The sequence below is a fragment of the Amblyomma americanum genome, chromosome 1 (genome assembly GCF_052857255.1).
Source record: "Amblyomma americanum isolate KBUSLIRL-KWMA chromosome 1, ASM5285725v1, whole genome shotgun sequence".
NCBI lineage: Eukaryota > Metazoa > Arthropoda > Arachnida > Ixodida > Ixodidae > Amblyomma > Amblyomma americanum.
This window is the reverse complement of record NC_135497.1, coordinates 103,313,994-103,327,221: the sequence shown is the minus strand read 5'-3', so window position 1 is coordinate 103,327,221 and position 13,228 is coordinate 103,313,994. Positions and strand designations below refer to the sequence as shown.

At 45.8% G+C, this 13,228-nt stretch overlaps 1 long non-coding RNA gene across 1 annotated transcript in view; it reads left to right on the top strand.

Annotated features, from left to right (window-relative positions):
- LOC144113375 (uncharacterized) overlaps nt 1-13,228 on the top strand; it is a 103,576-nt gene that overhangs the window by 13,349 nt on the left and 76,999 nt on the right. The window contains exons 2-6 of the long non-coding RNA XR_013310751.1: nt 6,107-6,174; nt 6,888-7,030; nt 9,483-9,550; nt 10,298-10,445; nt 10,743-10,841. This is a non-coding gene — a long non-coding RNA (uncharacterized LOC144113375). The remainder of the gene's footprint in view (nt 1-6,106; nt 6,175-6,887; nt 7,031-9,482; nt 9,551-10,297; nt 10,446-10,742; nt 10,842-13,228) is intronic.

The window sequence follows — 13,228 nt, the reverse complement described above, 5'->3', positions numbered from 1 at the left end:
TAATGATTTCCTGCACCTAACAGAGGAAGAGATGCTTGAAGGACTGAACCCTCAGAATGTTACCAACGTCCACAGAATTACAATCCGCAAAGACAACAAAGTGGTTCCGACAAAACACCTGGTCCTGACGTTTGCCTCATGCACCCTACGCGAGTCAATCGAGATAGGCTATGCAAAAATCTCCGTTCGCCCTTATATCCCCAACCCTAGACGCTGTTTCAAATGCCAGAAGTTCGGTCACGGCTCCCAGAGCTGCCGCGGCCGCAACACCTGTGCTAAATGTGCCTCCAATGACCACCAATCGGACGGCTGTGACGCCGCGCCACGCTGTGCAAACTGCGAAGGCGAGCACGCTGCTTACTCAAGGTCTTGTCCTGCCTGGAAAAAAGAAAAGGAAATCATTACAATAAAGGCAAAAGATAATATCACTTTTAAAGAGGCAAGAAAGCGTTATGCAATGTCGCAAGGCACTTTCTCCTTAACACCCCACACAAACTTCGCCGATGTGGTGCGCGGGCGCGGCGCATCACACCGGTCTCAGGCACCTGCCCAGTTCACACCTAGTGAGGCTGAGGCAGGGCCATCCGCGCCCCTGGCAAATGCAGCGAGAGCTGCTATGCCATCCCCAACAACGGGCCGGCCGTCCTCCAAGTCGGCAGCCCACAAGGCTTCCCCCGTTCGGGAGAAGTCTACCACCCCTCTGCCCGCGGGTTCCCCGCGGAACTCCAGCGCCTCCATGGAGGCGATGGATACAAGTCAAAGCTCGCCTCGGTCGCAACGGCGACGGGGCTGTCTTGACCGGAAAAAAGAAAAAACCGCGATAACAGGCCCTCAACAAGGAGGGACCTGAGGTCTCAAAACACTCCTCCTTAAAATAATCATGGCGTTCCTTATCCACTGGAACTGCCGTGGAATTTTAAATAACTACAGCGATGCAACAGAACTCTTACGCTCTGTCTCCTGTAGCACTGTGCCTTCAGGAGACCAATTTGGGACCTTTACAAAAAAATATTTTTAAGAATTATAAAGTCTTTTGCCGTGACCGTGAGCAGGCAGATAGGCTCTCTGGAGGTGTTGCTGTCGTTGTTAAGAGCGGTGTTGCAACACGTGAAATCCAGCTGCAGACGAATTATGAAGCCATTGCAGTCACCGTCATTAGCTTTAAAACAATTACCATATGTTCAGTATACCTTCAGCCACACCTCACAGTAACACTTCATGACCTAGAATCACTTTTTAATCAGCTACCAGAGCCATATCTGGTAGTTGGGGATTTTAATGCACACTCCCCTTTGTGGGGTGGTGAACAGACAGACACTAGGGGCCGTATATTAGATTTTATTCTGTGCAATAATGTTTGCCTACTCAATACAGGCAAATCCACGTATTGCTCTCCAGCCTCAGGAAAAATGAGTTGCATAGATTTATCTTTTAGCTCTTCCGTTTTTACCGATTTTAAGTGGGATGTTCTCGATAACCCGTACGGAAGCGATCATCTTCCGGTAGTGATTAACTTTTCATCGCCACCATCAGTCATCCCTAGTAAACCACGCCGTTGGAAACTACACCTAGCCGACTGGCAACTATTTAGAGAAAAGGCTAGCCTGGAGAAATTATTTTCAGTCTTAACGTTTACGAACTGAATGAAATTTTTACAAGCTGCATTATTGATGCTGCGTGCCAAGCTATTCCTCAATCGTCAGGAATAGTACGACAAAACAACAAGGTATGGTACACGCAGGAATGCCGAGAAGCAAAAAAGAAGCAAAATAAAGCTTGGGGAGTTTTTCGAAGATACCCAACTCAGGAGAACCTCATCAACTTTAAAAAGACGAGAGCAAAAGCTCGGTACATCCGCCGAAATGCCGAAAGAACATCATGGAGAAGCTACGTATCACGCATAAATAGTTCAGTTACGTCCAAAAAAATGGGGGAACAAGTCCACAAGTGTAACGAAAGCTTTTCTCCTTACACAATTCCTTTCTTAACAGCTCCAGGTACACAGACAAATATAGAGGAACAGGCAAACATCTTGGGAGAACATTTCTCAAACATTTCTAGTTCTTCACACTACACAGAAACATTTTTAAAGCATAAACATGCAGTGGAGAAACATAGACTTCCAACAACGGGTTGCACAAAAGAACCGTACAATGGTTTAATAACACTCCAAGAAATAAACGAAGTTCTCTCGGCCGGAAAAAAGACAGCACCTGGCCCTGACAATATACATTACGAAATGCTAGCACATCTTTCCCAGCCATCTGTGGAGGTGCTCTTGAAGTTTAACCAAGTGTGGGTGCTCGGAAGATTGCCGAAAGCCTGGAAGAAAGCAGTTATTGTACCATTCCTGAAACCTGGAAAACAACCAACATCCCCTACTAGTTACAGGCCGATAGCCCTTACCAGCTGCCTTGCCAAATCATTCGAAAGTGTGCTGAATAAAAGACTAACTTTTCTGCTTGAATCTCTTGAACTTATTGACATCCATCAGTGCGGTTTTAAGAAAGCATGCTCAACAACAGACCACTTAACTCGCCTGGAAAATACTGTCCGAGAGGCTTTTATACACAGACAGCACTGTCTTGCCGTCTTTTTTGACCTCGAGAAAGCATACGACACCACCTGGAGGTTCGGCATCCTTCGTGACTTAGCAGATCTTGGCATCCGTGGCAGGATGTTGAACTGCCTGAAGGACTTCCTTTCCGACCGCTCATTTCAAGTGCGCCTAGGATCAACCCTGTCCAGGGGCTTCGTTCAAGAGAACGGGGTTCCTCAGGGGTGTATTTTGAGCACGACATTGTTTGTTATAAAAGTAAATTCCATAGCCAAAGTAATACCGAAGGCCATTATCCGTCTATGTTGACGATCTGCAAATAGCCTGCACATCCTCAAACCTGGTAACATGCGAGAGACAAATACAGCTGACAGTGGATAAACTGGTGACCTGGGCAGACAAGAACGGTTTCCGGTTTTCCACACAGAAAACCGTGACCATTCTTTTCTCTATTAAGCGAGGCTTACAGGCCGACCCATTTATACACCTGAACAAAACACAGCTACCGGTGAAAAATGAGCACAAATTCCTAGGCGTAACCGTTGACAAAAAGCTCATTTTCCTGCCTCATATAAATGCACTGAAAAAGAAAGCCTCCCGATACCTCAACATACTCAAAGTACTGTCACGAAAACATTGGGGTGCCGACAGGACATGCCTTCTAAAAATTGATCGCTCTGTAGTACGCTCTACCCTTGATTATGGATGTATAGTGTATGGGTCAGCGAGACCATCATACCTTAAACGACTAGATACAGTGCATAACTTGGGTTTGCGTCTCTCCACTGGTGCTTACAGGACATCACCCATTAACAGTCTTTATGTAGAAACCAACGAACCGTCACTCGAGGACCAAAGAACCATGCTCACTTGCTCGTACGTTTTAAAAATCCGTTCGCTTCCCAAACACCTATGTTACCCCATAGTCACAAAGTGCCCATCAAGAACACTTTTTAACAACAAACCACAAGCTATCAGGCCACTCCTCCTGCGTTTTGAAGAGATGTGTCAAAACCTCGGCGTACTGGACACATTACCTGCCATTGCTTGAAGACAAGCTCCACTGCCTCCATGGCACAATTTTCCGGCAATCTGTGATTTTACCCTTGCGCAGTTCCAAAGAAAACAAACTCCAAAACAACACATAGTACAGGAATTCCTTGCACTCAAAGAAAAATACAGTAGTTTTACGGACTTTTACACTGACGGTTCAAAAACGAATGTTTACGTAGGAAGCGCAGTGGTGCGAGGAAATTCGGAGACAGCAATGCGACTTCCACAGTGCGCATCCATCTTCAGCGCAGAATGTTACGCAGTATGTGTGGCAACAAAAAAAATACTAAACGAGAACCTCAAAAACACTATTATTTACACAGACTCCTTAAGTGTACTTACAGCCCTCCACTCTAGAAACGCAACCACTCCCATACTTGGGGACATCATACACAACATAGTAACAGCAACAGCTCGAGGACAAAACATTAAACTCTGCTGGGTCCCGAGCCACGTCGGAATAAAAGGAAATGAGAGAGCAGATTTGTGTGCCGCTCAAGCTCGAGGCAAGGAAATAAAAAAAGTAAATATACCCTTTAATAACTGCATGAAATTAGTTCAACAGAAATTAAGACAAAAATGGCAGTCGCGTTGGAACAGCGAACTGCACTTTGTAAAACCAGTTTTGGGTGAATTTAAGTCATGTGTGCACCAGGAAAGTTTTAAAGAAGTGGTTTTATGCCGTCTGCGAATAGGCCACACGCACCTCACGCACAACTTCCTGCTAACAAAACAAGATAAACCTGGTTGCGAGGAAAGCAGCGGGCGTCCTTGAAAAACTGTAATTTTTGAACCACTGGTTCCCTTTATTACATGATACACCTCAGCCACTTTCTCATTCCTGAGAAGTAGGCTGAGGCTTTTTATTTGATTGGTTGGGAGCCTCAGGATCCTTGCCTAGCCAAGGATAGCCGCTAAGGCTGCCTGACCTTCTTTAAGGCTTTTACCATTAGCGATTTCCAAATTTCTTCTCTTCTTTTACTAGGCAGCACAATGTTTTTAGGTCATCTACACCATCGGCAATTTTTGATATTCGTAAACATTCTACAGAAAGCCAATTCTACACCTTGAGTTTGACGCATGGTGGCCTTAGCTGCCTATGTACCATAAAACTCAACACACAACAACAACAAAATTTTTCGTTTTCATATGTGAACAAGGGACCCGTAATGGCCCCAAAACGGCATTTGTTATTACCCTCTTGTTCTTCATTTTCTTGTCTAGTGTTAGGTTTTTCATAATGGCAACTCTGTATGAGTGGTTGCACTTTTGGAGTTCACTGGCAGCACCGGATATTGGTAATTGGGTCCAAAAATCCGCCTGCTTTTTGTTCTGCAGTTTTGCCATGCAACTGTTTAATGGCTTCTTGCAGCTTTTGCTGCATTCGTGAAACAAGATGCTTTTAGAGGGCATTGGATGAAGGATGTGTTGACAGAGGCACAAGGCCTGTAGGGACTTTTTTTTTTACTGGAACAGCCCACTCACCCGGCTCATAGGAACTCTTTCAGTTAGGAAGTTGTGAAATGATACAGTAGAACTACGCTGTTTTTCATGGGGCCATGAGGAAAATTATACCAGCCAGGCAATGTAGCGAAACAATGTGTGTGGAAAAGATTGCGAGTGTTGTATGCCGCTAAGCGTGAAGCGCTGGAGGATGCCGAACTGTGTTGGTCAGGCACCAGTGTAGTGAAGACAGTCCCGCTTCAGCCAGTGTGGGTCACTGTGCCACACAGCAGCAATGTGCACACAGCAGCAATGTGCACACAATGTGCACACAGCAAATGTGCACACAGCAGCAAGGCTGACATGCAGCTGCAATCAGAATATGATTTGCAACGCAATGCTGGCATCAAAATGGGAAAAGTGAACAAAGCTGACTGGTTTCATAAGTTAATGTATGCTGTGCCAGTCCTGCCTAATCTTGCCTGCCACTGTTGCCGGCTGATATCGTCGTCTCGTCCTTTTAGTGAGTGGGCCGGGTTACATATATGGCACTGCGCTTGTGCACTAAAACTACTCCTAAGGTATTTCGTAGCCACTGAGTAGGAAGTTGTGAAATGATACAGTAGAACTACGCTGTTTTTCATGGGGCCACGAGGAAAATTATATCAGCCAGGCAATGTAGCCAAACAATGTGTGTGGAAAAGATTGCGAGTGTTGTATACCGCTAAGTGTGAAGCGCTGGAGGATGCAGAGCAGTGTTGGTCAGGCACCAGTGTTGGTCAGGCACCAGTCCCGCTTCAGCCAGTGTGCGGTCACTGTGCCACATGCGCTAAACATGGGCTTTCAAAAATTAACATGCGGATTTTGCTAATTTGAGCTTCTAGTTCTTCTAAGCTAATGCTTTGGTCAGCATCGAGAGCAACAATGAGTCACTCAAGAGTGTTCGCGTAAAGGCTTTAGCTTTGTCTTGACATGATTGAAATGTAGCAAACCATGTTTGAGATTTGATGCAATGCTCACTGCCCTGGCCCTCTCCCTACTTTACTTGTTTAGGTGCATCTAGCAGGCTGACATCGACAACAGGCACTGTGCCCTCGGAGAGAGCAGGAGGATTGGGTTGGGTAAGGCATCTTTTCTTAATCTTGGTGCTTGAAAACAAAAATAAACTGACTTTCTCATCTGAAATTTTAACAGCGCTGAACTGGGGACGTCAGTGCCACATATATTTGGTGTAGAACTAAAGAACTCCTTCATGGCATTACAGCTTACCATCCAGCAATGGCAGTATGCATGTTGATTTAATGTTCGCTGCTTCTTTAGTGACGTTAGGCCTGACACATGGTGGTGATGCTAACAATTGCCAAAATGTTCTCTCATCTGCTTGGTTCTAAAATTCACTCGCATCTGCGGCTAATGCGTGAGGTTTACTGCATGAATGCTGCCACTCCTTCAGGTCGATGCACAAGTTGTTTTTCGCTGTCATTGTTTGGAGGCAGACTTTTTTTCTTTAGTGCAAGAGCACTATTCCAATGGGTAAACCCCAAGCAACATTTCTTTTGCCCTGTGTTTATAAACTTTGCCTCACTGCTATGGAGAGGTTATGTCTCGCACTCACTAGGTTTCGGCCACGTGGATTAGTACAGTCAGTCCTGGATGTAAATCATAGTTGAAGGGGGCTGGAGGTTAGTTAGAATTAAAGTGGTCCTATTTAAATGTAGCAGAGCTAAATTTTGGTCTTTTATGGCCAGATAAAAAAGGAAGGCATGCAGAATTAGCCATTAGCTGTAGCTTTCTCATGCCGCTTGCGAGCTAGACTGTCCCGCTTTTTGTGCAGAACCCATCCAGAACAGAGGTGCCAGGCCGAAGTATGTGATGGCTTCGCGGCATGGTGCCAGGTGGCTCCGCGATGGGACCCACACGCAGTGCCGCCTGCCTATATTCGACTCGGGAAGCCGGGCGACGGCAAGTCTGCCAAGGGTGAGTCTTTCCTTTGTGTGCACGCTAGCTGTGGAATGTGAATGCACAAGACGGGGGTGCAAGCGCAGTGTGTCATGTAAAAGGCAAGTGGTGACTGTAGGTGGTGTGATGTTACTGTGAACTACTGCTTGAGTGAGCTTCATGAAACATGAGAAAAAATTCTACTCAACTCCTCTGAATATATGAATGTGCACTGAGCTGATGCACAAATGTAGACACACCGTGCATATATCATCAAGGATGCAAGGAAGCGTAACGTAGAACAAGCAACAAATTTTTTGTTTGTCATTAGCTTTGCCTTGCAACTGTTTCTCTCATAGGAGCTGAAAGAAAATGTGCACACAGCAGCAAGGCTGACATGCAGCTGCAATCAGAATTTGATTTGCAACGCAATGCTGGCGTCAAAATGGCAAAAGTGAACAAAGCTGACTTGAAGTTAATGTATGCTGTGCCTGTGCTGTCTAATCTTGCCTGCCACTGTTGCCGGCTTATATCGGCGTCTCGGCCTTTTAGCGAGTGGGCCGGGTTACATGTATGGCACTGTGCTTGTGCACTAAAACTACTGGTAAAGTACTTCGTAGCCACTGAGTAAGATAAATTTTCGTATGCAAGAAATTACTGGACAAGTACCTCGCAGCAAAGGGGCATAATTTTGTCTCACTATGTTGATGCTTTGCATAGCTGCTGTGATTGAGGGGCCGAATCGCAGCTAGGTCGGCTAAATTTGAATATAACTGATATTAAAAACGTTCCTGGGCTGGGTGACGTCGGCACTCATTGGAAGAATTCCCACTGGTAGAAACTAGTCCCAAGCCATCCACTAAGCGTCAGTCGTAGCCGACTGGTGCCTTTGGGGCGCTACATATTAAAATTTGGAGAAGCTGTGTTCCGAAGAGTCCGAAGCCAAAAGGATATAATTGCTTAGGCAGCTTCTTAGACGGTCATTGGATATAGTCTAGCATGTGCCGTGTACACCCGCGTAATGATCCCACTGTCATAATGAGCCCGCCCTCCACTTTCATCGGCCAGAATCTACTTTTTTTTTCAACCTTTAGCTTTTGTTGCGGGGTCCACTTTGCACTCCATCGGCAGTGCGAAATTTGGCAGCGTGCTACTATTGTGCGCCCCCCACCATGTCGCATGCCCTCATTCTGCCCACTTGTATGTTTGCACATGTGCAGTTGGTCAGTAAATTTAATACACGAGCACAGTTTTCCGAAAGTTTAAACGTACTAGTTGGGAAATCGTGTTTTCTGGAAAGTATTAACCTGGAAAAATATGGCGTAATGCTATGGGACATTTTTAATGTCCGCGATTTTGAGCATATTAAAAGTGATATCGTATGAACTGGGAACATATCAACGATTCATTGTTTTTATTGACATTGGCGTTGACAACGTTCTAGATGCGGATGGTTTTGAGGAAAGGAAGGGCGCATAACTGGCTCCCTGGATAGCCCTGGCTCCCTGGACTCAGTCTGCGTTTACGTGACATTTCACGTCGCTCCGTCCTATGATGCCATATGAGTGTGCAGTTTGAATCGGAGGACGGGAAAAACTTCTTTGAAATAAATGCATCTTTCGCTCCCAGACGAGCGGCAAACAAGCCATGAAATGCTGAACTATCAATGATTTTGCTAAGCAAAAAAAAAATTGATAGAGTTCTTTCACTGTCCCTCTAATAGGATGTATTTGCTCTCAGTTGTCAAGAACTGGTTATTCCATATGCTTATGGCTACTCTGTATGAATGCTTGCACTTTTGGAGCTCAGTGGCAGCACGGGATATTGGTGACTGTGTCCATAAATCTGCCTGCTTTTTGTTCTGCTGCTTTGCCATGCAACTGTTTAATGGCTTCTTGCAGTTTTTGCTACATTCGTGAAACAAGATGCTTTTGGAGGGCATTGGATGAAGGCTGTGTTGGCAGAGGCACAAGGCCTGTAGGGACTTTTTTTTTTACTTTAACAGCCCACTCACCCGGCTCATAGGAGCTCTTTCAGTTAGGAAGTTGTGAAATGATACAGTAGAACTACGCTGTTTTCCATGGCGCCACAAGAAAAATTATATCAGCCAGGCAATGTAGCCAAACAATGTGTGTGGAAAAGATTGCGAGTGTTGCATGCCGCTAAGTGTGAAGCGCTGGAGGATGCTGAGCAGTGTTGGTCAGGCACCAATGTTGGTCAGGCACCAGTCCTGCTTCAGCCAGTGTGCGGTCACTGTGCCACATGCGCTAAACATGGGTTTTCAAAAATTAACATGCGGATGTTGCTAATTTGAGCTTCTAGTTCTTCTAAGCTAATGCTTTGGTCAGCATCGAGGGCAACAATGAGTCACTCAAGAGTGTTCGCGTAAGAGCTTTAGCTTTGTCTTGACATGATAGAAATGTAGCAAACCATGTTTGAGATTTGCTGCCATGCTCACTGCCCTGGCCCTCTCCCTACTTTACTTGTTTAGGTGCATCTAGCACGTTGACATCGCCAACATGCACTGTGCCCTCGGAGAGAGCAGGAGGATTGGGTTGGGTAAGGCATCTTTTCTTAATTTTGGTGCTTTGCAAACAACAAAAATAAACCGACTTTCTCATCTAAAATTTTAACAACGCTGAACTGGGGACGTCAGTGCCAAATATATTTGGTGTAGAACTAAAGAACTCCTTACCATCCAGCAGTGGCAGTATGCATGTTGATTTAATGTTCGCTGCTTGTTTAGTGACGGTAGGCCTGACACATGGTGGTGATGCTAACAATTGCCAAAATGTTCACTTTCATCTGCTTGGTTCTAAAATTCACTCGCATCTGCTGCTAATGCGTGAGGTTTACTGCATGAATGCTGCCACTCCTTCAGGTCGATGCACAAGTTGATTTTCGCTGTCATTGTTTAGAGGCAGACTTTTTTTTCCTTAGTGCAAGAGGACTATTCCAAAGGGTAAACACCAAGGAACATTTCTGTTGTCCTTTGCTTATAAACTTTGCCTCACTGCTATGGAGGGGTTATGTCTCGCAATCATTAGGTTTCGGCCAGCTATGGAGAGGTTTTGTCTCGCACTCATTAGGTTTCGGCCACGTGGTTTAGTACAGTCAGTCCTGGATGTAAATCTGAGTTGAACGGGGCTGGAGGTTTGTTAGAATTAATGCGGGCCTATTTGAGTGTAGCGGAGCATATATTTTGGTCTTTTATGGCCGGATAAACGAGGAAGGCATGCAGCATTAGCCATTAGCTGTAGCTTTCTCATGCCGCTTGCGAGCTAGACTGTCCCTCTTTTTGTGCAGAACCCAGCCAGAAAAGAGGTGCCAGGCCGAAGTATGGGCTGTCTTCTCGGCAACTGCTCAATTTCCGGAGCAATCCTCCGCCTCGCCTGAAGTGCAAGGCAGTGGCTGAACTCACTCGGGAAGCCGGCCGCCATCATGTCTGCTAAGGGTGAGTCTTTCCTTTGTGTGCGCGCTAGCAGTGGATTGTTAATGCACCAGAAGGGGTGCAAGTGCAGTGTGTCATGTAAAAGGCAAGTGGTGACTGCAGGGGGTGTGATGTTACTGTGAACTACTGTAACGCTGGTGACAAGACGACCTGGTGTCATTTTGATGCAGAGTTGTAACACCTAGAATAGAGCAGTGGAATGCCTGTGGCCATTTCAAAAGTGTCTCGTGACCTCCGTAAGAAAGGCTAGTTCTGAAGTTTGTTTGACTGCTGTGTATTGCGGCGCTGGCACATTTACAGAGAGGCAAGATGGCAGCCAGCCATACTCCTTGCCGTGCACCCCGACGAGAGCAGTCTCTGGACCGCCTGAGAAATGACAATGTTCAACTACGGGGTCAGGTGTGTGGTCCTTTCCTAATAATAATAAAAAAATGTTATTGTATATATCATATGTTATGTAAATTGCGTGGCCTGTTGCTTGAGATGAAATATGTTTTCGGCTCATGGTTGACTCTTGCTCTCGGTGGCCCTGACTAACGTTCATTTATTAAGAAGGTAGTGACATTCCCCGTTTCCTGCTGGCTTCCTTCTAAAACCTCCATGCCCAACACTGCGTGAGAGCGTCGCTGGAAGGTTCGAAACTATTTGGTGCACTTGCAAAATTGCAAAGCTTTGCCTTTGTTTTGCCATTTATTGGCCGGGCAGGAGTTTCCTGCTTGAACTGTCTGCACCCGTTGGTGGCTCCTGCCCGACCTGCTTTAACTGCACCGTGTGATTGTGGTCTGTTCACCACCAGAAAATCTGCTCTTCATATACAATGTTTTCAGTGCATTAGGTTCGACGTAACTGCAGCGCGAAAGAAAGACTAACACAATGTAAGGAAAACACTCACGACACGAACAGTCGGTGCACTCAAAATTGGTTTTATTTTGCCAATGCATGGGAAATATAAAGGTTCCGCCGTGCACGCGCTCACATAATACAGAAGAAAAGGAGACGTGCCAACGACAGTATAGCTCTTCTTAGCTCGTGCCTCAGTTCCAATACCATCGGGGTTGATGCCGTCTGTGGTGCAGGCCACGGCAATTTGCCAGAATGCTGCGCCAGTAACAGCATGGTGTGTTTATATTTTGACGAGAGCGCCAGCGGCAATGGCTCACTTGGGAAACTTGGCAGCGTTACAGTACACTGGTGTGGCCGGCTGCCGACAGGGTATGTGGTGTAAGAAAGCGGGCGAGACTGTCAAGAAGAGTCATGGGGCGTGAGGTAGCGCGTGTCGGGGTACGTGCACTCGAGCACCGGAGGAGAACCTGGTAGTTTAGGCCAGAATATCACAAAAATTCATAGCTTTCATGCCACAGCTAACGCTAAAACATTCGCGGTACACACTTGTAACTGTCCTCAGAGTTTTATTTATGTAGAATGTTGTTCCAGTCATTTGTGTAACCTCTTCTGTGCAATTGGTCATGAAATCGGCTATGGAGCAGCTGTGTTTCGTGCATACGCTGAAGTTACTATCCTTTCTAAACCAAGAAAAAAACTGGTAGGGTTTTAACGTAGTTATGGGGGGAGGCTACCCTTGAACACCAACTTTTTTGTTTCTTGAGATATCTGAATGAAATTTTCAGGGTAGGCTAACAGCACAACCATTTGAAGAACTACCACGTTTTGTGTAGCTGTGGGCACTGGTTCTCAAGTTACAGGAGTATATCAAAGTGGTCCACATAAGGTCGCTTACTCCAGGCTTGGAGAATTATAAAATAGCCTTGGCACTGTGAAATTCATTACGGTCATTCCTGGATAGGTGCCCCAGGGCAAAAGCTGAAAAAGTTTAGCACAGCACAGAATTAGTTTCAATAAATTAGACCTTCATTAGGCATATTTCAATAACTTGAAAAGGCGGGCTTGTCTTGTGCTCAAAAATTTATTCAGGTGCGGAATTAAAAAAAACCCCATGGAAATCCGATAAGCGGTTCCCGAACAGCAGCCAGAATGAGCAGCCGTGCCAGGCAAGAAATACATTCTGAGAAAACGGCCCTCAAAGGTTGCGAGAACACCAGCTTCCTTGTGTCTTGAGATATATCTGAATGAAACATTCAGGGTAGGCTTTAAACACAGACATTTGAAGAAATACTAAGTTTCATGAAGCTGTGTACACTGGCTCTAAATTTACTGGAGCATATCAAAATGGTTCACATAGGTCCTTTACTCCAGGCCTGGAGAATTGGAAAACAGCGCCGTAACTGTGAAATTCATTATGGTTATTCCTAGTCGGGTACCACAGGTTAAGACAAGGCCCTTTTGATGAATTTCCTTGCTGAAAAATTTTAACATAGCACTGAATTTAGTGTCGTTGATTAGACCTCATTAGCCAATATTAATTGCTTATGACAAATTCCAGGCACAATAATCTGAATAAACGAGCTCGACTTTCCCTCGGAAATTTATTCAGGTATGGAATAAAAAAACCCCATGGAAATCCGATAAGTGGCTCCCGAGATGCAGCCAGAATCTCGATCTCCTCGCACGTCAGGAAATGCGTTTCCAAGTGAACGGCGGGCGACGCGTTCTCACGCCTCGGGGTAGGTGCGAGACAGGAGCTGGAGGCCGCAGTCGCCCAGGTTGATGCGTTTGGTACACAAGGCATGCCGGAAGCAACGCATTCTTGCACCGATGAAGGTGCTGGTACGTCGCTGGAACCGGCGACGCAATCGCTGTCTAGTTGCGATGTAGCAGAAGTTACGCGGCATGAAGCATCGACAGTCCTTGTTGGCGACACGCTTTGC